General features: G+C 38.0%; 1 protein-coding gene across 1 annotated transcript in view; it reads left to right on the top strand.

The window, feature by feature from the left end:
• ZNF263 (zinc finger protein 263) overlaps positions 1-16,675 on the top strand; it is a 61,944-nt gene that overhangs the window by 26,231 nt on the left and 19,038 nt on the right. The gene's annotated exons all lie outside the window — the stretch shown is intronic.

Genomic DNA, 16,675 nt, shown 5'->3' with positions numbered 1-16,675 from the left:
GGCCCTTGAGTCAGTAGCACCCAGGTCCAAATCCAGCCTCAGACACCCAATGATCACCCTGCTATGCAACCCTAGGCAGACCACCCAGCCCCATTTGCCCTGCATCCCCCCCAAATAATAAGAATAAAAATTGTGCTTAAGTCTTTGTTCCAACACCAACAACTCTGTTGCAGGTGGATAACATTCTTTATGATAAGTCCATCACAAAAGTTACTTCCATATTTTTCCACAGTTACCATTGTTGATCGCAACTCCCTCCTTTCTTATTTCTCCACTACCATGTACTATATTTTCTCTCTCCTTTCACTCTGACTCTGCTGTAGGGCCGCTGAGTGGTGCAGCAGACAGACCCCTGGTCCTGGGGCCAAGAGGCCCCGAGCCCCCCTACCACCCCTTAGGCCCAGCATTCACCTGGCCCTATGGTCCTGGACAGGCCTTCCAGTCCCAGCCCCTTGCAAGAAGTAAAGAAGAAAATGTGTTATATCTGACCACTCTCCCCCCATAGTCCATCCGCTCCTTCATCACTCACATCCCCCCCTTCCCCTGTCCCCCCTCTCTCCTTCTTACTCTAGATGTTTATACCCCATTGAGTATATATATATATATGTATGTTGTTTCCTCTCTTAGCTACCTCTGATGAGAGCAAAGATTTCCTCATTCCCGCTTGTCTTCCTCCTTCCATATCTTTGCAATAGCTCTTTGTAATAAAGAAAAATCTTATTATATGAAATATCTTGGCCTATTCCCCCTCTCCTTTTTCTTTCTCCCATTACATTTCCCTTTTTTCTATTGACTCCATTTTTACACCATATTTTATCTTCAAATTCAGCTTTCTCCTGTGCTTCAACTATAAAAGCTCCTTCTACCTGATCAATTAACTGAGAAGGTTCATATGAGTATTATCAGTGTCATTTTTCTATGCAATGCTCACTCTGGCAGAGGTCCCCCATCTGTTGCCCCAATTTGTTCCCGGTCCCTGGGCAGTAGCTCAGGAAACTCCCCCGTTGCTGTGAGCCGTGGCTCCCAGTGCCCTGGGGCTGCCTCTGGAGGCTGAAGTTCTTTCACTCTGGTGGGCCACCCCTCTGGTGGGCTGCCCCTCCAACCCGGGGGAGCAGAGCCTTTCTGCTCTTTTCCAGGTTACCTTGAGTAGGAGAACTGCCTCATTGGGTCCCTCTGTGGGTCCTGTCTCTCGAAAATTTAGAGTCCTTAGTTTCGAAGATTTCTGAGAGAGCGCCTAAGACTCAATCCGCTCTTGTTGCCATCTTGGCTCCTCCCTGAGTTGTTGCATTTTGTAAATAGTAGTCAACACCATTATGGAGAGTGAAATTCTTGTCAGTGTCAAGGTCTGCATCAGAGTCCGCTTCGAGGTCTGTCTTGGGGTCTGTCTCAGCATCTAGAGGTCCCTGCAGCCCATCCCAGGTTCAGGGGCCTGGGTCAGGCCCAGAGTGTGCAGTGGGGTCAGGTAGGCAGCCAAGGCCAAAAAGAACAGCAAGAAGGTTCTCTGCATACAGTTCCTGGTGCTTACCGACTCCTGCGGAACAAGAAGCTTCAAAACCTGGGGCACTGCCTTGGAGACTCTTCCCACTGATTCCTTAAGTTAACTACTTGTTTTCTCACTTTTACTGACTGCGGCTAGGTGGCTAGTGGATAAAGCACCGGCCTCGGAGTCAGGAGTACCTGGGTTCAAATCCAGTCTCAGACACTTACTGATTTCCTAGCTGTGTGTCCTTGGGCAAGCCACTTAACCACATTTGCCTTGCGAAAAAAAAAAACCCTAAAAAAATAAAATCAGCCCCTTAAGTAACAAATCAACTTGTTATTTTCTCCAGAGTCCTCCACTCTGGGATGCTGCCCAGGTTCTCTTGCTTATATCTGCTACCTCCTTCTTCCAGACTTTATCAGATAGCAGGCATATGCTTATGCTTAGTCCCACTTCCTGGACTCTTTCAATCCTCCCCAGGCAGGAGACAAGTACTCCAACAACAACTCCAAGTGCTTCATTTATTTTCTAGAACAAAAGTGCTTAAATACCTTTCTAGTCTCTAATCCACTCCCACTCCCATGGTACTTAACCAAACAAGGTCCTGGTGATCAAATGCATCCAGTGACAATAATTTACAGTACTCCCAAAAGACAAAGGTTCTCAACAGGGGTATAGGAAGAAAATATTTTTATTTTTATGTTTAAAAAATGAAGCTTTACAGGAAATCAGTTAAGAAGCATTTATTAAGAATACCCTATAGGAGTAGGGGATAAGAGGCAACATGAAAGTCCTTGACCCCAAGTATATATCCTATCAATTTTATTCTAATAGATACAATATTTGTATACACTATGCAAACTAAATACTTAATTTTGAGAGGAAGAGTTCTTGGAGCTAGGGGATCAGGGACAAATTCATGTAATAAGTGGTCGACAGAGGGCTTAAAAGAGTCATCAGATATCAACTGTGTTACCCATTATTTTTTGTTTTGTTTTTAGGGTTTTTTTGCAAGGCAATGGGGTAAAGTGACTTGCCCCCAGGTCACACAGCTAGGTAATTATTAAATGTCCAAGGCTGGATTTGAACTCAGGTCCTCCTGACTCCAGCACCGGTGCTCCATTCACTGCCACCTAGCTTCCCTCTACCCATTATTCTTTTACAGAAAGACTAATGTTCCATATTTACCTCCATTTTCTGTGATAATAAGCAGCTGCCAGTAGTATATTACCTAGTAGAGACTTTTTAAAAAACAACACACATTTGTACTATCCCTTCAAAGTAAGGGTAATGGTTTAACAATGAGAAAGAACTGCTCTTTGTTTTTTGTTTTTTAAGAAAGATTTTATTTATTTTGAGTTTTACAATTTTTTCCCCTAATCTTGCTTCCCTTCCCCCCACCCCCACAGAAGGCAGTCTATTAGTCTTTACATTGTTTCCATGGTATACATTGATCTAAATCGAATGTGAGGAGAGAGAAATCATATCCTTAAGGAAAAAAAATGTAAGAGATAGCAGAATTACATAATAAGATAATGGTTTTTTTTTAAATTAAAGGGTCAAATTCCACAATTCTTTCTCTGGATGCAGATGGTATTCTCCATTGCAGATATTCCAAAATTGTGACTGATTGTTGCACTGATGAAATGAGCAAGTCCATTAAGGTTGATCATCAATCATCCCCATGTTGTTGTTAGGGTGTACAATGTTTTTCTGGTTTTGCTCATCTCACTCAGCATCAAAGAACTGCTCTTTGAAAGAAATTTAGGATGATGTTTGAAAAATTTCCATTGCTTTGTGATTTGTACTGCCAAAATATGTTTCATGCCTGTACGTGTGAAAAAAGCTGAAAAAAAAAAGGATATTCCAATTTGCTTTAAAATTTTTGAATTAGATATTTTAGGTTTTGAATCTATTTGTTAAAAATACCAATTTTTAGTTCCTTCCAATTAATTCATATGAAAAACTAATTATCATCAGAAAACATAGAAATTTATTAACTGAATTTAAGCAAAAATTTTTATATGACCAGTGTATGGATTAAAGAATGAGTATCATGATTTTGGAATCACAGTCAGTGATACACTTGTTGCATTTGAATTTGAAGTATATTTTTCAGCTGTGACAGCCATTAAAACCAAATATTAAACTGAACTTAGAATCAGACTTTTGAATCTCCATATCATGAAAAGTTAAACTAAGATTTTTTCAAAAATATTGAGGTACATTTAATCATATTTCTCACACTAAAAATGCTAAGTAATAATTTAATAAAAAGAATTTTTGCACAATTAATAAAATTTAAAATTACTTAATATATATTATATAATAAATATATAAATAGAATATACAAAATTGATGTATAATATAAGCAATGCACTTATTTGTAATATAAAAGTTTTTGTTATATAATATATAAACATTTCTGTATAATGTAAAATATAAAATTTATGTCTAATACATTTATATAGCTAGTATATTTATAAATTACAAATATATAAATTTTATATAAAATATAATTAAGATAATTATATTTTAATATATAACATAAATATAATTTCTTTTAAAGGTTGCAGAATGATGATGGCAGAGTGTATCTGTATGTGGCAGTGATGAGCAAGAAGCCTCCTCATCTTCCTCCTTGTCATGTCCCAATGACAGCAGACATGAAAGAAATGTCTAGTTCTGGATATGATGGCTAGGGATATAGTATCTCCTAGGAAGAACAAGGTTTCCATGAATGTAAAAAGATAGGAAGGGTGTGAAAGGAAGAGGTCTTGAGTTTAAGGGAAATTTGTTACTTTGATAGATAGTCGTAGCTATAGAGGTCAAAGTAGTAGGGAAAGGAAGACAAAATAGTACTTAAATAAGACTATAATAGAATTAGAATAGGACTATAATAGAACTATAATAGGTCTATAATAGAACTAATGAATTAAAATAGAGGCAGAGGAAGGAAGTTTGTGTCCAAAGAACCATAGCTCTACATTACAGACTAGGAAAGTATATAGGCATTTGCTAACTAAAAGATATTGATATTGAACTGTTTAAAGATTCTACGACAGCAGAGGATCCTCCTATGATTCTTTCACAAGAGGTTGGAATGAGGTGGGGAAGAGAAAGGAGTCAGGGACAGAATGTGTTGGTTCCACTGAGAGTAAAGATAATTTTCTTCCCGTTCACATTGTGCTTTTCCAGTTGCATACAATGGTAAAAATGCAAGATTTCTTAAGCTCTTCTATTATTATCCCTATTTTACAATTGAGGAAACTGAGGTAAATAGCAGTGACTTGCCCAGGATTATGCAGCTAATAAATGTGTAAAGTCATTTTTGAAATCAGACCTAAGTCCAGGCCCTGTGCTCTATCCACTGCACCATCTCATTGTCAGAATATCTTGCCAAGAGGAGAGAACAATCTGAAAAAAAGGTTGATATTTGTAAGAATTAAGGGATCAGGGGTGGCTAGGTGGTGGAGTGGATAAAGCATCAGCCCTGGAGTCAGGAGTACCTGGGTTTAAATCCAGTCTCAGACACTTAATAATTACCTAGTGGTGTGGCCTTGGGCAAGCCACTTAAACCCTATTTGCCTTGCAAAAACCTAAAAAAAACCCCCAAAAAACAAAAACAAAGAATTAAGGGATCAAAGGGAGTGGGGATTTAAGGATGGTTTTTCTGACTTCTGCTTGAACACAAAGCTATAATGAAATTGTTTGAAAGATCATGTTGCTCATTCTCCAGACCCAGACTTCCCTATATCAATATCTGTCTCCAAGGAAACAGCAAAGGGTGTTTTCAATGTTATTCTCCCAGGCAGAGGACGAGATGAACAGATGGTAAGGGGTGGCACAACAGTACCTCTCTGGGAATCATTGCACTAATGCATTAGATCCCTAGAAAGACTTTCACAGTTTATCTGATCAAACCTTTTTCAGAGAGTAGGAAGGATCCTGGCAAGGCAGAATGTATGCATGGACTGCAGGGAAAAAGAGTAGAATTAAAAGGGAAGTAATGACGGAAGGGCAAATTCCATATCCCTAGGTTTGGGGGGAAGAAATGGATATGGGAATATCTTTAGCATGGTGGGAAATCATGTTCAGTCCTCCCTCCTTGCCAAATATTCAGGGTCCATTACCCATGGAGAACATGAGATTGTGGATATTTAAATTTGTACATTACTCCCAAAAGGAAGAAAGTAGAGTTGGTCCTATGAGAAGTTCCCCATTAGTGTTCAGCTTAAGTACATTTAATACAACCAGATGGACCTGAGGTTGTTTTCTCATTCCTATCTACATAGAGGATCTTCAAATCCTGCTAGGGATCTACATAGATCTAAAGAGAACTTGATTCTTCTTTAAGCTAGAGAGCATGGTTGAAAATCATTCTCTACTGAAATCAACAGCACACTGGTCCCTAGTGGATCATGTCAAGTCTGGTCTCCATAAGTGAAGACACTTATCTTAACTTGACTCTGTGATGTAGAGGAAGTCACCCTATCTCCTGCTTCAGAAGTAGGTCAAAACTCAATTCTGGAGTTAGAAAATTAAACAGCAGGGTTCGTTTGAATGCTCCTTATGTGAGACTACACTTACATGATTTTTTTTCTCTCATTGTGGGATCTTTGAGGCTGGAGCATATCTGAATATCCACAGAATTCACCTTCCATGTGCTGCTGACTAGAAGGCTTCTTTCTGTGTGGGTTCTCTGGTGGCAAAGACTAGAGCTGTAGCTAAAATTTTCCTATACTAAGCATATTTGTAGGGCTTCTTATCCCTGTGAATTCTGTGATGTGAGCAAAGAGCTTATGTCTAAGAAAATCTCCCACAATCTGGACATTTAAAGAGTTTCTCCCCTCTCTGGGTCTTCTGATGTTTCATCAGGTCAGAGCTAGGACTCATATTTGCCACATTTGTTACACTGAGGAACTTCTCTCTAGTGTGACTTTGAGGAAGTATAAGGTATCTCCAGGGGAAGCTCTGTCTGTATTCAAGGTCCTTTGTGGATCTTCCTGAGCTTCTCCAGTGAGAAGAAGTGACTTAAAGGGACTCGCACTGAAAGGGTTTTTTTTACCTGTGTGTGTGAGACCAAGAACTCAGGAGATCTGAACTCCAAGTGAAATTTTCCCATAGTTCCCACACTCATAATAAGCATATGTTTATCAAGAGTGTCTGAACCTTTGTTCACAAAAAATACAACTGTAGGGTCTCAGTCTCAGGTGGCCAGTGGGATGGCAATAAGAGCAATTGATTAAAACAATATGTGGTTTCTCTCTCATAGGTATTCTCAAATGGATAACAAGTCTTGATTTCTGATGGCAGTTCTTAGTGTACTCAGGACATCAGTTTACCTGAAGAATTCATCAAATTACTTTTGTGGAGGATGTCTGTGATGGATTTCTTTATTTTTCTCTAGAGTCTCTAGATTCAAGGTTCCTGCAGGCATGCCCTAGCTTTGGTCCCTGAGGATCTTGATCTTGAATCTTCCTCAAGAATATCACTTCCACAGGATCTTCCTTCTGAAGTTTCTGCTCCTTGATCTCAACTTCAAGTCCCAGGAAGAAAAAGACAAAATGAGGTCACAGGTTCTCCCTGATATTATAGGGAAAAACTGGTGGGTTATTGGGAAGTGGAGGTGGGTAAGGGGGTTAATTCCTCTGCAGAGGTCATAGGTAGAACAGGAAGCTCCCCAAGAAGCTCAAGTTTTTTCTTTGGGCATATATGATAAACACATTGTGCAGAAATGGTGCTCTTTAGGGTGAACCAGTAAGGTGACCTGGTTATGTCAGCATTTCCCATTCCTCCTATAGAGTACTGTCAAGGTGGACTTTCAATGAGCTATTTTGATGATATATTTTCAGAGCTTCCATGGCATCAAAATGGGAAAATCTGGCTTTCACTGGTACAGAGAACTTATGGATGGGGAAACTCCCTTTACCAATTCAGATCTACATCTCTTAGTCTTGGAAAGAGCACTGAGAAGCAAAGGGACTTGCCCAGGATCCTAGAATCATTATGTATAAGAGATGAGACATAACTCTCCATTTTCTGACAGAGGCCAGTTCTCTGTATGCTCTGTCAGGATCCTATTTAGATGTAAATAGATTGAAATGCTGATCAACAAAATATTACTGGACCAGCTCAGTTAAAAACTGTGTCTTAGATGGCAAATAGTTGTGATCAGGAAGATCACAGGGCTAGGCAGAGTTAGCTATCTAGTATGTAAATGAAGCAATGGTGGAAGGACATTGAACCATGGATCCTTAACCCCAATTGTTCCCAATTCTGAGTCCTCATGACTAAGTGTTCATGACTCCTTCCCATCATTCATGTGTCTTCAATTGCCCTGTACCTCTCTAGTCTTCAGTGCCAGAGGGAGCCCAGTTTTTCCCCTCCTTCCTCAACCTCTTAAAGGAGCTAAAACTCCATTTTAGAATAAAAATTCAGCAGTCCTTATGGTCTCCTTAACTTCTTCCACTTAGGTATTTTGCTGAGTCTAAGAAGAAAAATCACTTCTCATGTTCTGTTCTCATGGGTGCCAACTCATCTAAGAGCACTTCCTTTTCCTTTTTGTGTCCTGGAAATAAGCCCCATTTTCAATAACCACAGGATTTGGATGGATAGATAGTAGGATTCATATAAGAATCAGGGAAGAGCCCTCAAGACACAGCAAAAGGTTTAGGAAAAAAGGAATCAACCACAGATTATAACCTCTACAAGCAAGAACTGTACCTTATTCCCTCTGCATTCTCAAAATACATTTAAGTTACTTATATTGATTTCATGGTTTACTTATTTAAAGAAAATACTGTCTTTTACAGTTGATATCTTTTTTTTTGCAAGGCAAATGGGGTTAAGTGGCTTGTCCAAGGCCACACAGCTAGGTAATTATTAAGCTTCTGAGGTTGGATTTGAACTCAGGTACTCCTGACTTGGGGGCTGGTACCACCTAGCTGCCCCAATGTTGGTATTTTTGACAAATCTATATCAGGGTTTTCCTATCTTTCCAGTTTTATATGTATCCCTCTTCACATATTCTGTGATGTAGCTACACTGGTTTGCTTGCCGCTTCTTGCAGAAGACACCTCATTACCAAACGCTCTGCCTTTTCACTGACAGTTCCCCTTCCCTGGAATGTTTCCCTCCTCATCTCCACCTCCTGGAAAACTCAGCTAAAATTCCATGCTAATGCCTTCCCTCTGGTCTTTATCCTGGTCTTTATTAGAAATTTTGTCAGTAGAACTATAAAAATGAACAATTATCATGGCATTTGAGGGGGCAGCTAGGTGGTGCAGTGGATAAAGCACTAGCCCTGGAATCAGGAGTACCTGGGTTCAAATCTGGTCTCAGATAGTTAATAATTATCTAGCTGTGTGGCCTTGAGCAAGCCACTTAACCCCATTTGCTTTGCAAAAAAAAAACTAAAAAAACAATCATGCATTTGAAGCATGGAACTTCTTGGTGGTATTTTTTGGGAAACTTGTGGATTCCTTCAATTGGCACTTTGTTTTCTGAGCAGTTTTCTTGTATTATTTTTTTGCTTTATATGTTCAATTCTTTTGACTTGATATTTCCTTAAGTTGTCTTTTACAAATATTATCTTTGAGAATAATATATTTTGCTTGTATGGAGATCATGTTTTCTTTCAACATTTTTGTTTTTTGTTTCTCTTCTTTCAGACTGTCCTTCACTTCTATTAATTTGCATTCCCAATCAATTACTCTCTTTTATTTCTTTAGTGAGAAGTTCAACGATGGATTCAGGTTTCATATTCTGCCATTTTTTCTTCTATTCAGGTCATATGTTTTATTTTTAACAATTCTTATTTCATTTTAAAACTGTTTAGGAACATTCTGCTCTAGGAATCCACAGGGTCCTTTGCATCATCATCTGTTGATTTACTTTCCTTTGTCTTACAATATTTGTTCATAGATGTGTGGACTCATTTACCTCATCTGAAGGTTATATTCCTTCTCTTATTATTATTAGCTTTCTAGTTGTTTGATCTGTTTATGCAAAAAGGACTTTTTTCTTCTTCTTGAGATCTTTAGTAATTTTAGTCTTCTCCCTATCTGTATTTTCTCCCTTTATTGACTCCCTCACCATTGATGGAATTTTCCTCAGGATTGGGGAAGGGGAGGGATTATCTAGCACATACTAAGCATTTAATAAACGTTTACTGAATGACTGACTAACAACACCCTATCAGCTTACTCCCATGATAAGCAATTCATTTTTCCCAAAATTTAGTCTCTTTCCCAAGTGAGTTCTGGGAGGACAGAACTGACCTCAAGCTAGATGCTGGCCTCCTTCCCTCAGGCTTAATGGAGTATTGCTCCACCACACACACCTTTCACCTCAGTTCCCTCTATTCTTCAGTTCTCTTGCTGAGTTCTGTTACAGCACAGAGCACAACTGTGTTGCCATCTCAGCCTAAGCAAGGTTCTACTTTATGGTTTTTCCTAGAACTGGGAGGAGTGGGGAGAAGGAGGAGTTTGCTGCCAATGTGGTAGCCAATGGGAGAGGCCATGTTGAGAGTCAATATTAAGAGCTTGGGATCAGCTTTCTCTGCTGGTAGTTCATTGAATTGTTACCTCTAGGGTTCTTGGTGTGCTAGACCAAGAGATAAAAAAAAAGTTATTTTATCTCTTGTGCATAATTACTGTTTTTCTTTTTTAGGTTTTTTTTTTTGCAAGGCAAATGGGGTTAAGTGGCTTGCCCAAGGTCACACAGCTAGGTAATTATTAAGTGTCTGAGGCCAGATTTGAACTCAGGTTGTCCTGACTTCAGGGCTGGTGCTCTATCCACTGCACCACCTAGCCACCTCCATAATTACTGTTTTGAGAAATTATATGGATTAGAGAAAATGTCTAGTTCTTCCAAGTTATGGGACCAACCAGTTGAGGACTAGACATTTTCTTCAGTCCCCATTAATTCTCAAATTTATCCCAAAAGAGGAATTATGAGTCAGAGGTAATTATAGATATTTCTAGAGGACAAGAAAAACAAGTAATCTAAGAAAACCCAACAGAGTGATAACTTTATAAATTAACAGTGGAAAATATTAATCCATCAGACACTCAGGACACCTCCTTCACAAGCCTTCATATTCTGGCAAGGCACACAAATGAACCCACAGGCTTTGGGAACCACTCATTCATATTCCTGTTATTGTAGATGGTGTAGGTACACCTCAATACTGCCCTTGCCCCAGTGTCCTGCTTCAACAAATAGCAGATCTCAATTCTAATGTAAAAGGGTGAGGCAATTAGAAGGGTGGAACAACTATCCTTTCACCTGGAGCAGCCCTTAAATCAACCTAGGGAACCCCAAGGTTACAAAGGCTTTTTTGGGAACACCTACCCTACCCTCTCCTAAGCCTGAAAGAAGAAATAGACACATTGATCCTAGTCATAGAACTAAGGAACTGGGATACAGGTCAGCTGCACTGGATCTGAAGAAAAGGAAGCTGGAATCCATCTGGGACCAGTTGTTGTCCCCCCCACCCAAAACTACTTTGACAGGTACCAAGACTGGTTAAAAGGAAATTACACAATTAAGAAGAGCTGGAGACAACTTTGAGGACCAACTCCAGGAATAAACCCACTATAAAAGGGGAAGAAGAAAATGAGCAATAGAGTATGATAATCGAATGGCCTTAAAGGACTTGTTAAGGAAATAAGATACTCCTTAATTGTACAAGGTTAGGCAAAGATGGACAATATACTTTGGCGATGATAATAAATTAAATTGCAACTTTAAACTAACTCAGAGAAAGAGCTTCATTTCTATGCTTAACTCAGGGATGGAGAAATTTGACTTCAGCAATTATATAGAATAAGGAAGCAATACTGATTAGGGTCAATAACAATATAATCTTTAGTTAAATGATACAGAATAATTTTAATTTCCTCAGCAGATAAACACAAGAGCCCTGGGAATAGTAGCACTCTCGGGCCATTTGTTTTGCTTCCATTCCAGCCCTTCACAGCTGTCATCTGCGAAAGCAATTCCTAGGGAGAAGCAACCAGTCATTTCTACCAACTTCCAATGCACTGCAATATACAGCACCAAGAAGTGAGCCTAGCTGAAGCAGCAAGGCACCCTGAGAGGCAGGAGGCAAGCACAGACAACCAAACTATGACCACCATCTTAACCACCATTCCCTCTTAAATCCTGATGAGGACAGCCTAGGAGTCTGAACCCAAGAAGCTTGTGTACAGCAAATGTTCTAACCCAGGGCTTCTGCCAAGACATAATCCTAGGAAGCAATCCTGTAAAGATGCAGCTTGGCAGGTGCTCCTACAGATGCTGTAACCATAGCAACTGAAGATCAGAAAAAAAATTCTTGTCACAAAAATCCTTGGTCCTATCAAATGGTTAAACATCAGGAAACTATGATTTTACCCTAGGAAGTGACATTAAAGAAGAGGAATTACATTCTCGGTTGTCATTCTACTGATTTCCATGACTTGAAAATAAAACGTTCAATATTTGCTTTTTCAGCCATTAGAATGGGCTCCCTGAGATCAGAGATAGTCATACTTTCCTCTATGTCTCCTGAGGGAAGCTAGGTGGCTGGTCTAGGTACTGGTCTTAGAATCAGAAGAATGGGAGTTTGAATCCTGCCTCAGATTTTTTTATTTAAGCTATTTTTTTTTTTAGGTTTTTGTAAGGCAAATGGGGTTAAGTGGCTTGCCCAAGGCCACACAGCTAGATAATTATTAAGTGTCTGAGACTGGATTTGAACCCAGGTACTCCTGACTCCAGGGCTGGTGCTTTATCCACAGCGCCACCTAGCCTCCCCAACTTGAAGTCAATTTGAATACCTGAACCTATATATACCCTTGAGCTTGGTCTAGTCACCCCTGAAAGTGCCTTTCTGATGAATGGATTTACCTGGGATATACCCTGAGTTTGGTGGCCACTTAGAGCTGACCTCTTGAGGTATATGGAATTTTGAGGGGTACATGGAATTTTGAGGGGTACAACAGGTGCAAGAAGAAAAACAATACTGAGCATAGAACAATCTTTGTTTAAGACAACAACTAATGAACCCACATAGTGTTCACACTCAAGCCTATAAACAATCACCATGTAATGTAATGTAAAGATTATCAGACTGCCTTCTGTGGGGGGATGGGGGGAGGCAAGGGAAGGTGGGTCAAAATTTTAAAATTCAAAAACCTTACAAAAAACTACTATTGTATATAATTGGAAGACAAAATACTAATAAATAATCACCAAAGTACTCCCATCTTTGGTGAATTCTGTTTCCTCAGGAACCTTTACAGTACTTAGACTTGGTAGAGCTCTCCCCAAATTAGAAAGGTACATGAAGATCAGTAGAAAGTAGTCTTCTATCTGCTCACTGTACCTATGAAAGATGAAGATGGGGTCTATTCCTCCACATCATAGCTCATTCCTTTGCTACCCCAAAGATAAAAGTTTCTTTTGGTTTTGTATTTCCTCTTAAAAGAGTCCAGGAACACCTCATTGTTCTACTGTTTCCTTCTGTCCAGTGCCATGATTCCTCATATCACATGGTTCTACAAAATGCATAAGTTATACGACTAGGCCTATTGGTCTTGAGACCAATGATATGGTCTTGAGACCAATGACCATGACAGTCTTCCCTTAAGGAAGGTTGTAGCTTATAAGAATCTGTTCATGAAAGATGACAATAATATCTTTTAAGGTTGTATAGTATATTCAAAAATACTATCTTTCCAGCAGTTAATTTATTTTTCTTCTTGTACTTGTGTACCCCCTCAAAATTCCACTCATTGTCTAAGGTCTTCACACAAATTCTGATGTTCTCAGAAGAAACCATAGGTTAAGGTGTAAAGACCTTAGACAATGAGTGGTCTATATGAGTATGACTGAGACAATGACAGACTCAGCCTTTTCTTCATTTATTTTCTCCATTGATTCATTTACATAAGTAAATAGGACAGTTTCCTTTTTAATTTATGAAATTTTGAACTTAGATAAAAGCATTTCCATAAATTTTATGGTGTTTGATTCTTTGTGACACATTTGGACTTTTCTTGGCAAAGATACTCTAACTCATTTTACATATGAAGAAGTGAGACAAACAGGGTTAAGTGACTTGTCCAAGGTCATGCAACTAATAAGTTCCTGGGGTTAGATTTCCATCTTCCTGACTTCAGGCCTACTCTATCCACTGTGTCACCTAGGAGCACATTTCCATAAATACAAAACACAAAAAGGTGAATCTCCATTTTATATGGATTGCTTTTTAAAAAGTTTATGATAAATTTAATGAGTTACTTTTAAAATTCCTATTTTCCTATGCTTCTTTCAGAATCTTTTGTTTTTAAAATGTTCTAATGGCCTTCATTTTTGGTGTTACTATTGTTATCTCTCCTTCCATTTCCTTCTTTCACCAATTAAAAACAGAAGGGGTGGGGGTGGGGTACCCTTACAGCAAATAAGCAAAGTCAAACTAAATAAATTAGAAATAGCTATATCCAAAAATGTGTATCTCACATTTTATCATAGATCTTGAGAAGAAGTGATTAGTCGTTGAACTGATCTGAGTTTCTACATTTTTCAAAGTTACTTTTTATTTCAATGTTATAGACATCTAAGTAGTGCAAAAGATAGAGCACCAGGCCTGGTCAAGAAGATCTGAGGTTGAGTTTCGTCTTAGACACTGACCAGCTGTATAACCCTGGTAAATCATTTAACCTCTATTTGCCTCAGTTTTGTCATCTATAAAATGGAGATATCACCTATTTTGTTGTAACAGTCAAATAAAAATCATCATTGTAAAGTGTTTAGTATGGAGCCCAGCAGCCTACAAAGTGCCACATAAATAAATTGTATAATTTATTCTCTTAGTTCTGCCTACTTCCTTCAAACTTTCCAAGGTTCTCCACAATTATTTCTATGATTATTTCTCATGACACAATATTATTAGATTACTTTTATATACTACATTTTGTTCAGCTATTCCATAATTGATGGACATCCCTTAGTTTCCAATTCTTTTCTTTTTAATATCCTCTTCAGGATCAGATTTGTTTTGCTTATGACCATTCCTTCTCTGGTATTATTCTTACTCTTGATACCTCTCCTTTTCTCCACCTGTTTCTCTGTAGAGTTCTCTACATAAAACTCTTTATATGTATGTATGTATGTATGTATGTTTGTTTTCAACTCTCCTTTGTACAATTCAGATGAGTGAAGTATATTTGATGTCCAATGTCCCCTCTCCTTCCTCCACGTTTGTATATTCTCATATACCCATTATGAGAAATAGTAAATTTCACCTTCTTTCTCCTTTCTACATTTATATATTACTTTTACTCTTCCTCCTTCTTCCTCTTAAAAAACTTCAGAACATAATCAGCATAAAGTCAATTCCTTTATTTTTTCTTATTTAACTCCCTCAATGCCATTTGAGACATTAGGATTCTGAAGAGACAATTATTTCTTATTTTAGAATGTTAGTACTGCATCATATAGCCAATTACTCAAATACATTTCTATCTAGGTTTCTCTTAATTCTTGTGTTTGCATTTCCAAGTTCCTACTCAGCTATGTTTTTCTTCTCCTCAGGAAAAAACTTTCTATTCTATTAAAGATTCTAATTTGTAGGATGGATTATTCTTAGTGGTAAACTCAGATGTTTTGCCTTTGGGGATATTATATTCCAAAATCTTCTTTCATTTTCAGTGGAAATGCCATTTTGAGTGATTCTTTTTTTTAGGTTTTTTTTTTTGCAAGGCAAACAGGGTTAAGTGGCTTGCCCAAGGCCACACAGCTAGGTAATTATTAAGTGTCTGGGACCGGATTTGAACCCAGGTACTCCTGACTCCAAGGCCGGTGCTTTATCCACTACGCCACCTAGCCACCCCTTGAGTGTGATTCCAACAGTGGTTACTCTGTATTTGAACTTTCTGGATATCTGAAATCTGGTATATGGATTTTTTTCTTTGACATGGAAGGAGTGGAGTTTTGGTTATGACTTTCTTGGGACTTTTCCTTTGGTCGTTTATTTCAGGAGCTGATCTGTATATTTTTTAAAAATTTTATTTCTTTAAGGCAATGGGATTAACTTGCTCAAGGTCACACAGCTAGGCAATTATTGTCTGAGGTAGAATTTGAACTCAGGTCCTCATTATTTCAAGGTCAGTACTCTATATACTGTGCCACCTAGCTGCCCTTTGGTCTGCATTTTTAAATAAGTTTTTTAATTAATATTTTCTGTATCTAGGTGTCCCTTCCTTTCCCCCCTTCCCAAGAGCCATCCCAAAAGACAAATAGCATTTTTTAAAAAAGAAAAAAGTCAATACAACTGATTGATACACTAGAAAAGTTCAAAAATGTGGAATGTATAAAAATACCTGTGGGCTTCCCATCTCTATAAAGGGATAGGTTGGAGGCACTTTATCATATCTCTTCATTTTCAATTCTTTTATCTTTATAATTTTGTTACATTAACTTTTCATACTTTTTGGTGTGTAAGTTGTTCTACTTACATTTTTGGTGTTACTGTTTTCTTGGCTCTACTTCATTTTGCTTTCAGAGATTATTTCCATTCATTATACTCAATTCTTACAGTGGTATTCTGTCACATTCATGTACCTTGGTTTGTTTCCCAAATTATGCGCATCTACTTATTTCTAATTCTTAGCTATCACAAAAAAGTGCTGCCATAAATCTTTTGGAATATATGGAAACTTCAATGGCTTACTTAGGGTTTAAGTTCAGAAAGTCTCTGAGTCCTTTTGGCCATTTTGTCACTTTATTTGCAACTTTCAAATTGCTTTCCAAAATGGTTTATAGCTTCATCAACAATGTATTAGTATGCCTGTTTTCCCACAAGCCCTTTACCAATTGCTACCATTGTTTTTCACTTTTGCCAATTTTCAGGGTAGGAGGTAAAACTTCAGAATTGTTTTATTATTTCTCTTATTTTGTGGTTTGGAGAAATTTTTTATGTAGTAAATACTTTGCAGTTTTTTTGAGTATTTATTCATATCTTTAACTATTTTTTATTAGTCATATTATTTAGAATCTTAGAAATTAAACCCTAAATCTTTATATCTTCATTTTGCCCTTTAGTCTTGATATGAGCAATTTTCATTTGTGATTTTTAAAAATATCCAAGTTTTGTTTCAAGGTTTTTAGTTGATTCTTCAATGATCTTCCTAATATTATATTCTAAGT

The sequence above is a fragment of the Macrotis lagotis genome, chromosome 8 (genome assembly GCF_037893015.1).
Source record: "Macrotis lagotis isolate mMagLag1 chromosome 8, bilby.v1.9.chrom.fasta, whole genome shotgun sequence".
Lineage (NCBI taxonomy): Eukaryota > Metazoa > Chordata > Mammalia > Peramelemorphia > Peramelidae > Macrotis > Macrotis lagotis.
Note: the sequence above shows the minus strand (reverse complement) of the source record. Positions and strands in the feature narration are given on the sequence as shown.